This window comes from Porites lutea, chromosome 2, assembly GCF_958299795.1.
Source record: "Porites lutea chromosome 2, jaPorLute2.1, whole genome shotgun sequence".
NCBI lineage: Eukaryota > Metazoa > Cnidaria > Anthozoa > Scleractinia > Poritidae > Porites > Porites lutea.
In genome coordinates, this window is record NC_133202.1 from 16653894 (window position 1) to 16672317 (window position 18424).

At 38.7% G+C, this 18424-nt stretch overlaps 1 pseudogene; it reads right to left on the reverse strand.

Annotated features, from left to right (window-relative positions):
- Positions 1-3383: 3383 nt before the first annotated feature.
- Positions 3384-16894, reverse strand: LOC140925716 (uncharacterized; annotated as a pseudogene).
- Positions 16895-18424: the final 1530 nt, after the last annotated feature.

Sequence of the window (18424 nt, forward strand, 5' to 3'; positions counted from 1 at the left end):
ACTTTGACAGCTGAAGCTGACAGAGTTTTGTGTCAACTTGTGATGTTTTTAACTTTCTTTTTCCACTGGATGTACAAAATGAAATTGAGCTGCTATCAGGAGTCTCCTGTTATTCATGGCTAGTTTGTTTATTGGGTTTTTGGTTGAGTCAAAGTCGAAAATCCGATTTCGGATGGCAACGTTTTCGTTTTCATCTTGCTTAAGGCGTAAGAGGGTTGCAAAGTCTGAAGCGATACTGGCCTTACTTGATACCTTTCAGGAGCTGCATCTCGAGTGGTAAGCCTAAGTAATTATTGTATTTGATGTTTGTTTTTTATTCCTAATTTAATGAAGTCGAGCGTAGTTTATGCGGCTATTTTGTTTACGCACGTTTGTTAGATTTGAGACAATGATCTGACCGAGTATCAGGTTTGTTATAAGCTTACAGATCTTTAAAAAGCCTTTAGACATTTTCTCACCGCAAATAGAAAGAAAACGTTTCAAAGAATATATTGGGTTATAATTCTGGCTGTAAAAGAAAGGTTTGAGCGATTTTCTTGCCTCGAGTTCGTCTTTGAAAAAAGCAAACACCGGGAAGCCGGCTTAAAACATAAACTTCAGCTTTAAGCTCGAAGACTCAGGATTTTTGTAGACACTTTAATACTTGTCTTCCTGAATGAAAATTGTCGTCTCTGTGTATGTTTCACCGAATTATATTTCTTTTATTGATTGTTAGTGCTCTCTCTTGTAATTTTAATCGGTGTGCCGATTGTTTTCAGTCGTTCAGTAAACAACGCTTCCCGGAGTACTCAAAATGCCGCGCGTTAAACCGTTTTAAAATAAAAAATAAACATAATAAATTCTTTATTATGTTGGAGCGTAACTCTGTTAACGTTCACTCGTCACTGCTAGCACTGTAAAAGTTAGAACCGGCTGGCCGTATAGATGATTTTGAAAATTTTTTCAACGGTTTACGGCTAAAGCCCACGCGTGCTTCGATCTTCCTGAATAGCAATTTGTATCGCAATATTGTGAAATACTGCATTCTGTTGTCCGAGGTCTGTATGATAAAAACAGTGCCTCATAGTACTGTTTCACCTCAGATGTGATGTATAAATGATATAAAAGGTTGGTTTACACTCACCCAGATTTGTTGGCAAGATTTTGTAAAATAAACTTGTCGAACGCAAAAAATTCGGCCGGAATTTTTTTCCAGGCCTAATTAATCTACGGTGATCAAGAGCCATTATGGCTCTTAATAAATTTGATCGAAGATGATTGCCAGTTTTTGGGTGTACTTATGAGGCTATCAACTCGATGTGAGATTTGCTTCACTCTTGGGCTGTTTGCAAATTATTTTTTGTAAAATCACTTAGCCTTTCTCTGAAAATTCACATGAATGTGCTCTAAAGTTAACTCAATTGTGGAATACAAGTTTATTGTTTGATTTAAATCATAAATTTATTAATGGGAGCCTCGCTCTTAGCCCTGGCTAAATCTATATATTATATCACTCATGGCATTGTTCCCGACCAAATGAAAATTGCTCGCGTGATACCACTCTTTAAAGCCGGTGATCGATCACTCTTTACGAACTATAGACCGATCTCGATTCTCCCTAGCTTTTCTAAGTTTCTTGAAAAGGTTGTTTATAACCGTCTTTATAATTGTTTAAGTAAACTAGAAATTCTATGTGATAATCAATTTGGTTTCAGGAAAAATCATTCAACTTCGTTAGCATTGATTGACCTATATGAAAAAATCTCCCTTGCTCTTGATCGCAGTGAACATGCCGTTGGCGTTTTCCTTGATCTTTCTAAGGCCTTTGATACCGTCGATCATAATATTCTGCTTGACAAACTCGAACACTATGGTATACGTGGCGTGGCTCTGGACTGGCTTAGAAGCTACCTCTCCAACAGGTTGCAATTCGTTCAATTTAACGGTTAATGCTCCTCTCCACAAACTATCTGCCGTGGTGTCCCCCAGGGATCCATTTTGGGCCCCTTGTTTTTCTTGCTCTATATTAATGATTTAAATAACGTATCGACGCTCGTCGAGCTGATTTTATTCTCTGATGATACTAATTTATTTATGTCCCACAAAGATCCTGTCTACCTGGCAGCCTCACTCAATTCCGAACTTAATAAATTATCCACTTGGTTTAAGGCATCCAAACTCTCCTTAAACCTGAAGAAAACAAACTTTATGTTATTGAAGCCTAGACAGAAAAGGTATCATTTTCCAATGCAAATATGCATAAATGAACAGGGAATCGAACAGGTTGAGGAAACGGTCTTCCTCGGTGTAGTCCTTGATGAAAATCTGTCTTGGAAACCGCACATTTCTCAAGTAGCTCGTAAAATCTCGAAATCAATAGGAGTCATTAATAGAGCAAGATTTTTTCTACGTAAACCCTGTCTAAAAACTCTTTATTATTGTTTAGTTAATCCTTATCTTCATTATTGTATTATTGTCTAGGGATCTACGTACAAAACCAATCTTCGCCGTCTTGTCTCTTTGCAAAAGCGAGTTATCACAATTATTTCTAAATCAACTTTCGATTCTCATTCAGACCCTATTTTCAAAGAATTAGAGCTACTAAAACTTTCCGATATTAGACAACTAGAATTGGGTAAATTTATGTTTTCTCTTAACCATTCTCTTTTGCCTTCAAAGTTCAACAATTATTTTTCTTTAAACAAACAAGTCCATAGCTATGCCACTAGATACGCGAACGATTTTCACCTTCCTTTTTGTAGAACAAACCTTCGTAAATTTTCTGTCAGTTTCCAAGGGCCTACTTATTATAACTCTATAGAAAATGATATTAAAGAATCTAATCCTCTCCACTTATTCAAAACGAGATAGAAAAAAAATTATATATGAATTATTAGTTATAAATCTTGTAGGAAATAGTTATCTTTCTTCACGTGTCTGATATTATTTTTATACTTATTGTTACATGTACCATACTTTATATTTTGTCAACTCAGTCTATATGTAATTAGTTAATTTATACTTACCTTCATTGTATTTTACTTTCGATCCTGGCCTTACTGTCACTGTTAACTGTATTTAATTTTACTCTGAGGGGGCCCAATGTCTATAAGCCTCAAGGTTTCTTTTTGGGCTTCCTCGCCACTTTCATTTGCTTTTGTGTAACTGTCTTGTTTTATGGTTATTTCTATTTTGTTGTAAATCAAATAAAGTTGCAAAGTTGTATATAAGAAGAAGAAGAAGAAGAAGAAGAAGAAGAAGAAGAAAACGAAAAGAACATTTATATAGCGCCTATCCAATAATAGATTAGGCACTTAACAAAGAGAAAAAATCAAAATTAAAAGTTAATTAAAATACATAAATTTAAATTTAAATTAAACACATATAAAATCAAATACATCCTCCTAATGACTAAGGTAAAAGTTCTTAAAAAGGTAGGTTTTAAGTTTTTGCTTAAAAAGACGTAGATTCTCGCATGAGCGTATGTCGTCAGGTAGTTTGTTCCAAATTTTGGGGGCTGAGACATAGAATGCTCTAGATCCATAGGTCTTAAGGTTTAAGCTAACAGGATTCAGCAGGCTGAGCGTAGAGGATGACCGAAGCGATCTAGAAGGTAAGAAGAGGATGATAAGGTCTTGAATGTAGGTTGGAGATTGCTGATGCAGAGCTTTGAAGGTAAGTAGTAGAATCTTGAATTTAATTCGTCCAGAAACACGTATCCAGTGAAGATCGAGGAGGATGGGAGTGATGTGATCACACTTCCTAGACCGTGTAATCAGTCTGGCAGCTGCATTCTGCATCGATTGAAGCTTTTTGATGACGTTTTTAGGGACATTATATAGTAGAGAATTGCATTGATCGAGTTTGGAAGTTACGAAGGCGTGAATAAGAATCTCAGTAGTTTGCGTTGATAAGAATTTCCTTATGCGCGAAATGGTGCGAAGATGATAAAAGGCAGATTTAAAAACATTGTTTACATGGGGAAGCATTGACATAGTGGTATCGAAGACAGCGCCCATGTTTCTTGCATGTGGAGAGGGCTAGATTATGTCAGTTCCAAAGCGAAGAGGCGGTAGGGATTGTTGTGGGTTATACTTTGAGAATAAGTAGTGAAGCTAGGTCTTGTCTTTTTTTTAGTTTTACAGCTGTAGTCTGTTGATGGACATTCACTTATCAATGTCGGACAGGTATTCCTTAATCTTAGTGATACTGTTGGTTAATGCCATGTCGTTGTTTGTAGAGAAAGAAATATAGAATTGAGTGTCATCGGCGTAAAAGTGAAATTGCATTTCGTGAAATCGTAGAATGTCGGCCAGTGGTGCTGTGTAGAGTACATACTGAATCGGTCCAAAGACAGAACATTGAGGTACACTGCACTTGAACTCGCGAGACTGCGATCTACACCCTTCGATTAACGCAAATTGCTAGCGATTAGTAAGGTAGGAGCGAAACCATTCAAGAGCTATGCCAGAGATAGAGTATTTAGATTGCAATCTTGTAAGGAGGATATCGTGATCCACAGTGTTGAAGGCAGCAGACAGATCTAAAAGTAGAAGCATAACACAGTGACGTTTATCAATAGCAACCAAAATGTCATTATGAACGCGCACAAGGACGGTTTCACAACTGTGGAAAGGTTTATAGGCAGATTGTAGCGGCTCATTTAGCTGGTTAGCTTTTAAATATTTTTGAAGACGTACTGCGACCACCTTTTCAATAATTTTTGAGATTACCTTGAGGTTTGAAATAAATCTGTAGTTTGCGAGAACTTCACTATCTAACTTGGCTTTCTTAAGTAGTGGACTGATAGAACAGCAGTTTTCAAAGAAGACGGAAAATGACCGGATTCCAGTGACAAGTTGAGAATCTTCAGGATAATTGGTAAAAGTAAATCGAAGTGCTGCTTTAGTAGGGTAACGGAAAGCGGTTCCAAAATACAGGATTTCATGATGATATTGTTAGCAATGTTCGACAGTTCGGTGTTGGATGGTGGTGCAAAATGTACAAGCTGACAGGTTAGTGATGAAGTATTTAGAGTTCTGAAGAAATCAGGAATTACAGGCTAGGGGTGTACCAAGATTACTTCTGATATTGCCGATTTTCTCCTCAAAAAAGTGGACGAATTTATTGGCGAGATCAACTGCAGAAGAGCTGGTAGGGAAAGGTTTATCTGCTTTCCTGTGAGGAAGGCGAGTAATTGTGCGAAACATGTTTTGCTGTCACTTTCAGCTGAATATATAAGGCTATAATAGTAATTATAGAGAAGAGGATCTGAATATCAGTACATAAACTGTCTGAATCAATGTTGCGTAGTTTACGAGTCATTACAGTGAGTTTCGCGTTACGTGGTTTCTTGATAGCCAGGCTGCAGTGAACTGCAAAGTGATCAGAAATGACAGGATCGTGAAGTGATAAATTTGAGATAGATGTTTCACCTGATCTTGTGATAATAAGATCTAGAACATAATTGTGCTTGTGTGTTGGAGTACAAAGATTGAAGACATCCAGATTAAAACAATTTAAGAGATCCAGGAATTGACTTGCGGTGCTGTCAGAGGGATCATTAACATGGAAATTGAAATCTCCATTTAAGAGTAAATTTCCAGGAGAGGACACTAGGCGTTAGGGATAGTTCGGTGTGTCAGCCTTCGAGAATCAGGGTATGAATTTTGTTTTTTGATTTTTTTTTTTTTTTAGGTTATTCTTTAAAATGAAACTATTGTGTCTCTTTTAAGAGCTGGGATGACTGCAAAAACAGCACAAAACAGATAACCTGTTCCAACAGCCAGGACCGTTGTTTTAAAGCGAATCTAAAAGCAGTTGAGACTGGCTCAGGTTTGACAGGTGAAAGCTTTGGCGAAGGGTGTGACACTTCAACAGCATGTAGGGGTAGATCGATTTGCAGTTCTTCGAGCTCAGTGTAAATCACCAAATGCGAAATCGACTGCTGCAAAGTATTTCTGCTGCTGTATTTCTGCTGTACGAGGGGACACGTGACCAGCCGATGCCAGAGCCTTTTCCAACCCCACCCATTTTTTTAAGGGAAAAGCACTGGGGACGTGGTCGAGGGATTACCGAGAATTCCCAGGATCAAGAAGGAAACCATTTTATTGTCAGGAATTCCCGAGAAGTTTTAGCCTGTTTCTGTTCGAATATAGTCCCGAGAATTCTCAGGAATGTTGGGGCAAATTAGCGCAAATTAAATTTTCCGGGAATTCCTCGGAATGATTCTCGGGAAATCTTCGGGAATCCCAGGATTTTCTTTGAGAAATTTCTCACGGAAACAGGGGAGTACAGAAGCTACTTTGGGGCTTTTGGCCGAAAAAAAATTACTTCTTGACGGAGAAGATCCAAGCTAGAATTATATTGCACATGTTGCAGGTCAAAACTGTTAAATTCAGGTTAAAATTTTTAAACCTAAGTTGATTCGCAATTTCCTTTGTCTCCTAGCCCCAATTATTCATGAACAAGAACGCTCTTACAGCGGGTGTAAGTCTCGCTTGCTTGGAGATTAGATCGAGAAATGAGGAGGCGATTAATTCAACACGAAACAGGATTTACTCGCTAAAGGTTTCTTACTTCATACTTTATCGACGTAGATACTTTTTATTTGTTTCTGAATTGATTTAGTACGCGTGTTAGCGACGACCGGAAATACGCCTGCGTCGCAGGCTATACGCTTGTATAAACACACGAAAATTTCAGGGCCTCGATTCCAGAGAAATTACATCATCGCCAGACATCAAAAAAATGCTTTACACGGCGCGTCATTTACATCATCTTCGAAAATAAACCGCATGCTCATCACAAGACCCATTTGCCTACAATGAAAGTTTACAACACCCGACCATCGCAGTTTTGCTAATTATGATTCTTATTTTTTTTCGACCACTCAGTAGTGTTCACTTGTTCCAAAGTAATCAACAGCTTCAGGCGATAGAATTCGTGGACCGGCACGTCTCAGAAAAGCTCTAAATTTAATCTTTCCTAAGTTTCTGGCAAAACATGCGTGACTTCGATCACGCAACGATTCTTAGTCCCAGTTTCCACGGTCTCCACAAGGAACGCCTTGCACAATGACCCCCCTTTTGTGTCCTAAATACGTCGAAAAACGCGTTGCAGATTATGATGTCGCGCTGCTTACGTACTTACGTAAGCGAGACTAATTAGGACTAGTAGACAAAGGAAACTGAGAATCGACCTAGGCTAAAATTTTTAACTTGAATTTAATTTTGACCTGTAGCATACATACTATGTATATAATTCTCAGGTTCTCTTTCTATTATTTTCTTTACTTGTCGTCGAGTAGAGAGGATATACAATCGACGACAAGGGAGGAAAAGGAGAGAGAATACACTGAATTCTGCAAAGCTGATTGTACCACGTAAAAATTAACTTTTGCAAGACATAAACATGACACCGATAGAACCCAGACAGAGCGAGTTTGAAGCCGTCGAAACGGCTGTTTCGCCATTTCTGCGGTTCATCAGCACGGCGTAACAACAGAGTAGATTCGCTGGAAAAAAAAATACCCACACACTAAAATGCCCTAATATTGGACCGTCAGCCATGTTCCTTTCGCATTTTCAGTCTATCTTTCTTTGTGTCGTTTGTCGTGAATTCATTTGTACTTATGTCACAGGTTTGGGGCCAAGTTGCTTGTCGGAATTTTACCTCAACAGGGCCTAGTTCCCGGGGGGGGGACACTTGAGGGCAGTTTGGGTGTAGGTGAGCCGCCAAGGCCTTCAAACCGTGAACCTGTTTAAGACAAGAGACTGTTTTTCATGATCTTGTTTAAGACTGTAGCCCAAATGCCCTGTTTAAGGAGATATTACAATACAATACAAAATGGGAAAAAATATATTTATTTAATTTGTTTTGGAATCACATACAAAATAATTTTGGTGAGATTACCGACCGAACAAAATTAGATTATTTTAAAAGAACTTCGTTTCACACGTTGACCGCACGCCGCCAAAATTCCCACCCTGTTTAAGGCTTCGGGTCTAAAAAGACACCCTGTTTAAGACGCTCAATAGTGAAATTATAAACCCAGTTTAAGACTCAAGACCCTGAAAACCATACCCTGTTCAGCGGCACACACTCGTATAAGCCAAGCAAGGGAGGAGCTCCCGGCGCCGGGGCCTAGTTAGCGGACAGGACTGATGAAAGTGCATATAATCAGCTGCAATACCTCCTGCTGTATTTTCTTTATTTTTGTACAACAAGAAAAATCATCACGTCAGATAAGTTGTTGTTAAAAAGTAGGTACGTCACTTTTTCCATTGAATAAATTAGACATTGCCCTCTCTTTGGGAGGATAACTTCGTGCTTCCCTCTGTTTTACAATCGCCCTCATTACGATACAGCCGTGTGCTCAGTGGCCAGGTCTTTGTCGAGGCTTGGGGGTGACTTTGTTCTTGTTACATACCTTTCTATTTTTCACGTGTAAGTGAATCATGATCATGGATTTGTTTGCAAAAAGTTGGAATAAGACTGTCGTCACGCTTTGTACTAGAAAAGCAGGAAGGTTTGTAACAAAACATAACAAGGTCAACTCCAGCTTCGTTTCTATTTCATGTCCAGGGCAATGAGCAAGCAATTGTATAATGGCCTACCGTAAGGCCCCCTTCAAATGTATTGACGGCGATTTAATGTGACGTTTTGAAACGTAATCACCAGTAAAAAGTATTTTGAGCAGCACTGCCATAGGTTGTTTCGCAGCGCTTTTTCAATTCCGGTCGTAAGCCCCTCCTTTCGGCAGTTTACGATATAACGCACAGTGCCAAGCGAGAGAAATTTACCTTTCACTGCAGCTAACGACACAAGCAGAACTGAAGAAAATGAAACAGCACACGGACAACCTTCGTTTCTAACAAACTAATCCTATCTTTGAACATATATCCTTTCATCCATTTATCAATAAGAATTTTTGACTGGCACGCAACTAAACTGTGTTAAATAATTCTTGGCATGAGGAATTCTTTGGAGTAAAGCTTAAATTTTTGGCATAATTGCAATCCTTGCTAGTTTCCTCGGCGTTACTCCCTTACTCTTTCTAGTAACACCCTTCAAGATTGGACCTGCTTTCTTCTCTAGATATGGACTTTCATCCATCTGGAAAACCTTTTGCGAAAATTGATAGCGGAGCTCCACGCGCGCTCTTCGCGCGCGCGTGGGCGGAGCCCCATTGCTAAGTAAATCTACCCATCCCAGAAAATTTGGTAATCACGTGACCGTACACCGACCGCCGACCGCCGACCGCCGACCGACCGTCCTTCCGCACCACAGGAAAACCAATGTTTACTCTCACATTTTAGCTAGTTTGGGAGCCCAAGAGAAAACTAATTTCACATCAATGTTTTTTTAAAAGTACAGGCGGGGAAGACCTTATCTTACCATGGTCACGCGTTGGTCACGCTCTACGTCCAATTTTTATACTCTGATTGGTCAAAATTTGACAGGTGAGTTCATGCGAAAAAATTATGCAGCATCTTGAAAATTGTTTACTTTGACAGCTGAAGCTGAAGAGTTTTGTGTCAACTTGTGATGTTTTTAATTGTCTTTTTCTTCTGGATGTACAAAATGGAATACAGCTGCTATCAAGAGTCTTCTGTTATTCATGGCTGGTTTGTTTACTGGGTTTTTGGTTGAGGAACGCGTCGCTTGTCAAAATTTGGTAATTCGATTTCGGATGGCATCGTTTTCGTTTTTCACCTTGCTTAATGCTTAAGAAGGTTTAAAAGTCTCAAGCAACTGTGGCCTTCCTTGATAGCTTTCAGGAACTGAATCTCGAATGGTAAACCTGAGTAACTATTGTATTTGATGTTTGTTTTTGTTATATCTAATTTCATGAAGTCTTGCACGTTCACGCTGACAGTTTATGCGGCACGTTTATGCACGTTTGTAGCCGTAGTTTGAGTCAATGATCTGACCTAGTATCAAGTTTGAACGGTTTGATATAAGCTTACAGAACTTTAAAAAGCCTTCAGATATATTTGCTCACCACAGATAGAAAACGTTCCGAAGAATATTTAGTTATAAATTTGGCTGTAGAAAGAAAACTTTGAGCGATTTTCTTGCTTCGAGGAGTTCACCTTGGAAAACAGTAAACACCCCCGCCGGGAAGCCGGCTTATAAAGCTTCACGCCGAGACTCAGGATTTTTAGAGACACTTTAATACTTGTCTTCATGAATGAAAATTGTTATCTCTGTAAATGCTTCACCGAATTATATTTCTTTTTTTGATTGTTAGTAGTCTGTCTTGCAATTTTAACCGCTTGTCTGTGCCGTTTGTTTTCATCGTTCATGAACATCGCTTGCAGGAGTACTCAAAAATGTCGCGCGTATCAAACGCTTTATAAGATTACACATCGTTATAACTGAAACCATTAAATAACAAAAAAAAAAATAATAAAGTCGCTATTATGTTGAAGTGTAACGCTATTAAAGTTCATTCAAAGACTCGACCACACTGACAGCTCGCACTATAGAAACGAGAACCGGCTAGCCATATGGGTGATTTTGGAAATTTTTGAACGGTTTCGCTTTACGATTGATCGTCCTGAATATTGACTGAGTGCAATTTGTCTTGAAAAATTGTGAAATACTGCATTCTGTCCGAGGTCTGTGTGGTGAATAGTACTGTTTCACCTCAAATGTGATGTATAAAAATTATAAAAGGTTGGTTTAAACACCCCTAGATTTGTTGGCAAGAATTTGTAAAGTAAACCTCTCGAACGCAAAAAAATTATGCGTGATTTGTTTTCCAAGAATTTGTTTGCGAGGCCTAATCTACTGTGATCTTGAATGTGATCGAAGATGTTTGCTATTTTTTGGGTGTACATATGAGGTTATCAATTCGATGTAAGATGTTTCACTCTAAAATACCTTAGCCTTTCCCTCAAAAGTCACATGAATGTGCCCTTAAGTTAAATGATTTGTGGATTAAAAGTTTATTTTTTAATTTAAATTATAAATTTATTTATTGGAGCTTCCCTTTTAGCCCTGGCTAAATCTATATATTAGTTTAGTGGTATGGGCCGGCTACAAAAAGGACAAGAAACTGAGCCGTGTTAGAGGGTGGTATCCCTGTGGTTTCTCGACATGTTGCATGATTGGAAAGTGAGAGAGAAGACATGTTGTTCCGAATACAATTGTGTTGGTGAACATCTGCTGTGTTGTCTCTGATCCAACATCTTATAACACCACTAGCCCTGTTAGAAGGCACCGCTCGAATCAGTGTTGTCTTTTACTTATCAGTCGGTAAGAGGTTTGCAGAATAGCTCGAAATAGAAGAGATTTGTTAAAAGAATATTTTTCCTAACAGTGATTTCACTCGAGAGAAGTGATTGTTATAAGTCGTGACTGACCTCAGTTCCATTGAAAGCATGATATATTGAGATGATGTTATCATGTTGTAAATGTCTGATGAACTGCGAATTCTTTACTCAGTATCGGATTCACCCCTCTTTGCGCATCCTTTTCACTAAAATTCAGAATCAGTGGGAATTAAAGGAAACAACATTCTTTATTTCCCTGCATTACAAAAACTAAAGCAACTGAAAGAAAACTAAGCTAAAGATCAACACTTATGATATAAATATTGTTCTTTCCTTCAAATTGGATTCAAAATCAACAACATCCGCTAAAATCCTTCACTAAAAAATCCGTCTAATCAGAACTGTTGTTTCTTTCCCTACGGTGAGCTACATTTCAGGTTTTTATCTTGAAACTTATCGAGCAAAAGCTACAATAGCGCATGCCGACAGCATGATGGCGCCGACCATTGATTCTTTGGCTCCATTGCACAGATCACCTTTACAGCAGTCGATTCGGCATTTGGTGATTTTCACTGAGGGATAGATCGATTTGCAGTTCTTCGCGTCGCAGTCAGATGAAGTGGAACAACCTTTGGCAAAGACACGTGAGCTCTCATTTCTGATATCAGCATTAGCACAACGGTCCTGACTGTCCGAACAGGTTACCTGTTTCATCGTGCTTTTGCATTCATCCCAGATCTTTGAAGGGACACATTGGTTACATCTCAGGGCATAACCTGGAAAAAGGAAACAAATACAACAATAGAGTTAATAGCCTGAATCTCAAAGGCCGTCACACCCAACTATCCACCCGTGGTAACAATTCAATGTCTTTGTGGATATTGAATCTTTTCCCATCACCTCATTTCTTCAGACAAGCTTTTCTCGGAGAAAAACGCGCGAAATGTTAGACAAACTTGTAGAGGACTGACACTATTTAGTTTCGTCTTCGTTGCTTAAGTAAAGTGGCAATATTTAAGCAGTGGAGTTCATCAGACACAAAGGTCAAAACCTCCAACGAAAAAAACAGAACGGCAAGATCTGAATTTCTCCAAAAACCACCATACTTTTTAAAAAAATGAAAGTCATATATATATGTAAAGACGATATTGTTTTCGTTATTTCACCCCTCATTGAAACCCCAAATATGAGCTATCTGTGTGGAGCGTTCAATCAGCCCCTCTGACAAGGGTTTAATTGCACGTTCGAGAGTTAATGGCAGATGTCATGTCAAAATTAACCAATCACAGAGCATTTGAAAAAGCACACATATGTAAGGCGTTCTGTCGCCATCTCTCCTCGCCTTCATCAGCAATTTCCTGTTCTCTTGTATCCTTCTGTAACAGGCTGACAGGCTATCATGAAGGGGGAGGTACATACAAGTGAGGAGGAGGAAATGAACGAAAGAATAGGGAGGAGGGAGAAATCGGGGCGAAAGTGTAGGTAGGAGGGAGAAAATGAAATGTTGGGAGTAGGGAGATATCGATGAGAGGGTAACTTTATTTATATTCTAATTCGCCTCCCCGCTCAAACAAAAAATATTGGAAGTAGGGAGATATCGATGAGAAGGTAACTTTATTTATAATATTCTAACTCGCCTCCCCGCTCAAACGAATTTATAAAACATTCATTTAACAATTAATGATTGAGACTCAGTATCTTATGAAGAATTATGGAGATCGAGGAGGGTGTTATCTGTCGAGGCCGTAGGCCGAGGCGGATAACACCCTCCGAGATCTCGATAATTCTTCACATGATACGAAAGCCGAATTCGATAATAATTATCGAATTCGGCTTTCGTATTATTCACTCAAAATAATTCTTAGTTTAAAAACATGGCTAGAACAAGCTTATCTCCATCGATCCATCGATGTTAAGTTCATCTTCCATAGTGCACGTTTCTAAAAGGGTTTGTTCAACTCCGCAAATATTCTCCAAGTAGGAGTTTTTGCACTTCGAGTTGTCTTCTTGCTGTTCTTGCCATGTTTTTAACTATTATTTTGCCTAGTTCTTACTCTTGAAACGAGTGAAACGTGGGCCATTTTTGTTCTCACAACCAAAACAACTCAACCTGGTCCCCAGGTTTTCTCCGTTAACAGTGCATGAACCTGCAAAAAAGCTGCACTTTTGACGTCATCTGTTCATTAAACGCAAAATTCTTCCAAATTTGGACATCAATAGCTGGTTATGGTGAATTATGCCTGTGCTTTTAGCCAATCAGAATGGGGGAAATATTTTGAATGAATAATAACATGTAATAATTAAGCAACCACAATTGGGGTGTGTCAACACGAGCCGTGTGCGAACTTAAAGGACGGGAAAAAAGTGAAAACTTAAATACCCAGTGACGATGAAACCCGACATTAATGATAGAACATTATCCTTAATGTAGCCATCTTTTGCCTTGTCTGATTTCCAATGGCCCTGTCTTTTAAGAAATCTGTCAGGCAGTCAGGCATTATCAGCAGCGTGGGCACCCCCCGCCCTAAGGCTATGTAGACCATAGTCTTGTTTAGGATGGAAGGCCAATGGAGTCGAAAGCGCTAGGCATTATCTCCTTAGCTCTGGTATAAAACAAAGTAACAGAACCACAAAATTTATAAGTTCCGGCACGGCGAAGGAAAACGAGCCGGCGAAAAATGAACTCTTCGCTGTCTGCTGAAAAAGAAGCGGCCAAAATTATCGTTGAAATAATAAATAAGGACACGTATGCTTGAACGTTTTGGCAATAACAATCAAGCCCCATCTCTGTAAATGTTAGTCTTACTTCGATGAACAAAGATTCTCAAAAAAGAATCTTCAAACTGAAAATCACACCTGCGAAACTGAACCAACTCGTTAAAGCGAAAAAATCCTACATAGCCTAAAACACAAAGTAAGCACTCGTAAATCAGACAAACTAGCTGAACACGATCCATAGTTAGCAAATAAAAGCTGAATAGCCTCGGGGGTCATTGGTTCTTTCTTTTTAACAGAAACACTGAGAAGCCTCTTTGCAGATTCTATTAAATGTAAACATATCGAGGAATAACACGGGTCGGGTAGACCTGCCAAATCATACACCCACTTGAGCCCATGATGGACTTCGTCAATATACAGCAAGAAGCAGATTCTTGAATCAAGCTAAGAAAAAACAATAAAACATATTCACTAGAAGCGAGAAATATTAAAATTTCTTAAACAGAGAAGCCCTTTTCGTACTTCCTCGCGGTACTCTCGGCAGTTTGGATTTGAGAAGAACTGCAGGAAGATCTTGAAACGTTGCCTGGAGTCGTTGTTTTTATTGATTAAAGATTGCTTTTAGTAAATCGGCTTGCTAATTTTTTTTTTTAACCACTTTTTTTCAGCAGCTTTTTTGCCTAATTTATCACCAGCATGCGAAATATTAATAACGGATTGCAGTGCTTTTTTGGCAAATGGTTTGACAACCGTTTTGGTCAATAAAGATAAAACACTCTTCATTGGTTTAAAAATATTGTCAAAAATTATACCACTTCCTTTGTGTTTATACACAAATCTGCCACGTTTTGGGTGAAAGAATCTCTTGTATTCATATGGTTTCATCTATATTACAATGTTACATAATTTTGTCTAGTCGTTTCAAAATGAGACTGAATGAAGTATCAGCTCCGTGTAAATCTACCAGACGTCTTTTACCATCTGTGACATACATTCTTACAGAGCCTATCATGTTTTTGTTGACTGGATTATACGTTCATCTTCAATAGCAATCCCATAATTGAGAACTGCCATTTTTGTACCGCGTTTGTTTGCAATATTGGAAGTTTCAAATTACGCAACGCAACATCATCTAAGTTAGTTATTTTTGACGATTACCTCAAAACAGGAGCAAAAAATGATGCAGAAATTCGTAACTACTTTACTAATTCCCGAAATAAGAATTGTACTTGTATCTATCTGAGTCAGTCAGTCCTACTGTGATAAAACTATCCGATTAAACTGCACACATCATTGTATCTTTGAGTTTCATCCAGCCATGAGAAGAATATGATATGCAGAGAGAGAGAGCTTGGAATCAACAAAAATTACTATCAGAGAGCAACCCAGAAACCATATGATTTTATTTATGTTGATAAGCCCAAAAAACGTGTCGCCAAAAACTTTAATAAAGATAATATAATTTAATATATATGTATATGAGTTATTCAAATGGATTGTTAAATTTTAAATAAGAATAAAGAAGACATTTAAAAGGTGCTCCAGGCGTTGGTTTTAATCTCACATCAGATGGGAATTATGACATGGTAAATAAAAAACTCACAAACATTATAAGAAGGGAATAACAAAAATGATGTAATAACGAAAAATCAGCTTGATATAGCAATAGTAAATAAACATGATAATAATCAAAATATTGATCTTAAGGATGCTTATAATGTAATCAATAGTAGACATTCAATGAAATGAATACAAATAGAAATACTTTAGTGTGTTATGAAGATGTTAGCGATGTGTTCGTGAGTCGTAAGGAATCTGTTTTTCCAATGGCAGCTCATTTAGATATGAGAAACAATTATTTTATAATGTCAAGACACCCGCTTCGAAAATGTAAACATTTCTGAAAAGAACTTTAAATTTGCAATGCTTATAAAGTTCTACCCATAAATCCATTAGGTCCCATCGTTCATGGTTTATACTTTTCAAGCGACAACGTTTTTTCAATCAGGTGTATGCCGCCCGAAAAATTCGATGTAGATGAACCGCAGGCCTACACGACTTTTACCTAATGCCAAAATGCTGCTTGTTCCAATAAGTTTTTTTCCTCTGCCGGGTAGATTATGCTCTGGAAGATTCTACATTTTCACTGAGCAAATGTGATTTTAGCCGCTTGTTTCACACTGAGAGGTCGTGGCGCACATATCGATTTACCCTGGTTTTTGTTTCTGGTCGGCAGGATTTGCCCTCTGACGCAAGGGCATTTTGTTTGACCTCTTTTGAAGCATAAAGCTTTTTATAACGGTTGAATAAGGGTTCTAATTTTCTCCAACGTGTCTTTTGGATCTGAAAAACATAGCGATTTTTTAGTCCGTGAATGTAATCTTTTTCTGCTATGTTGTATTACCCGGCTAGGCCCAACTTGTTAGTTTTCTTTGCAGGATGTTAAGTTATTACGGCCAGATAGTGATTTACAGATCCAAAATTATAAGGATAAAGTGCGGCTTAAACTGAAGCTATGAGTCTTTTGACTGGAGCGCAGAGTTCTTCCTTGGTAATCGCTTTTGAATAAGCTTAACAGTGTTTGGAATGTTTTGTTATTGCCACTTTGTGATCAAGCAAGACCATGGTTTCGGTTCTCCACCCGAACCTCATTATTTGCCGGGTTGGCTTTGTGCTTAGTTGCTTTTACAAGAGCAACTTTAGTTGTTCTTTATCGTGGCGAAAACGGTACCTCCGTGAAATAGCATCGACTTGCCAGATCCAGTTGGTAAGACTCCAATAACATCCTGGCGTTTCAGGATAGTTTCGAAACACTTTACTTGAAGAGGTTTAAGGTCAAGCGATGGAAAGTTACCGTCAGTCAGGGAAAATCCGACCCGGCGAAGCACTGATAAAAACTCTGGTCTTTCCGCCATCTTCGATGTTCTGTTTATCATATGCGATCGTATGCTAATTTAGTACACCCACAAATTCTGGGTGTTTGGTGGTCATGTAACCGGCCGATGCCAGGGCCTTTTCCCGCCCCATTTCCGAAGCCAGGAAAAAGCGCCCTGGGGACGAAGTTGTCTGTTGGAATGAGCGGTAATCTCAATATGTCAAATGATAAAATTAATAACATCAGTAACAGTACAAACAATTTTGAAGCCATTAATAAACAATATGTTGACACTGGCTTTTAAAAACTCTCAGGAGGTACAATTACTGGTCGTTTATATTTACCAACTAATTCATATGTCAGTTGCCTGCGTGCAGACGTCTCCTATTTCCTTTGTTGCACGCGGAAAAGGGACGTCTGCGTAACGCCGTCGCTAATCGTGTTCCAGCGTCCCGCTGGCAGTGTATTCTATTTCGCATAAATTGTGAAATAATATCCGGTTAGAAATAAGAGTTGACAGGCCAAACAAAACATCATAAGCTCGTGATACGGGCGAAACGTGACCTTGAGAGTCTGCTTGAACAGAGGTTTTTCTTCTTTTCTCTCTCGCGCGAAGATTACTAGCACTACACAGTGCATGTAGCATTCTAACCTTTGACTGAGTAAATCTCATTTTTGCCGCGCTAAGTCTTACATTTAGAGGTCATGAAGCAGGTTTGTTACATGCATACTGAGTAATCATTTCCTGTGGTTTATGCTTCTGTGGGTGTTCCCGATAGGATTTGATTTCAGATGCAGTTGTAAAGTGTTTAAATTTTCTTGACCTCTGTTTGTTACGGCTAAATAAAGATTTTAGTTTCTTTGGCTGGCTTTCTCCGAAATGCCTGCCTGGTGCGAAGTCCACGCCGCGTTTGTAGTTTTTACAAATATGATGTGATGTGTCATGCACAGTAAATTGTAAAGAAATAATTTCCTCGTACACGTTAAATTTTCCGCGTCCCCGCACAAGATTTCGATCGCTCTGCTTTTCGATCGACGAAAAACACAGCACAGAATCGCACATGTTTTGATTTGTTTTGGTTAGAAAACCCCGCTTACATAAATCATTTAAATCACCGCATACATTATCAGACCACATTCGATAACACCCAATCAGCGTTAAGTCAAACAATGCGCACTGTGTGTCAGCCTATCGCAGCGTGTTCCCAAGATCTTGGGAACCCAGCAGGGCGCTGGAACACGATTAACGACGGCGTTACGCAGACGTCCCTTTTCCGCGTGCAGCAAAGGAAATAGGAGACGTCTGCACGCAGGCAATATGTCAGTGGTAATGATTCTTCATTATTGAACAAGATAATCCGTATGGTGAAACAAGATTTAATATGGCAAATAATAAAATAATCTATTTAGCCGATCCTGAAAATAATGAAGATGCTGTATCTAAAAACTATGTCATTACACAGTTATTCAAAAATAACAACTCAAACCAAGTCATCATGATAATCAGTTTGCTTATTTGATGCAAAATACCCTGGAATGGTCCGATTTGACCCCTGTTGAAATAGTTTTA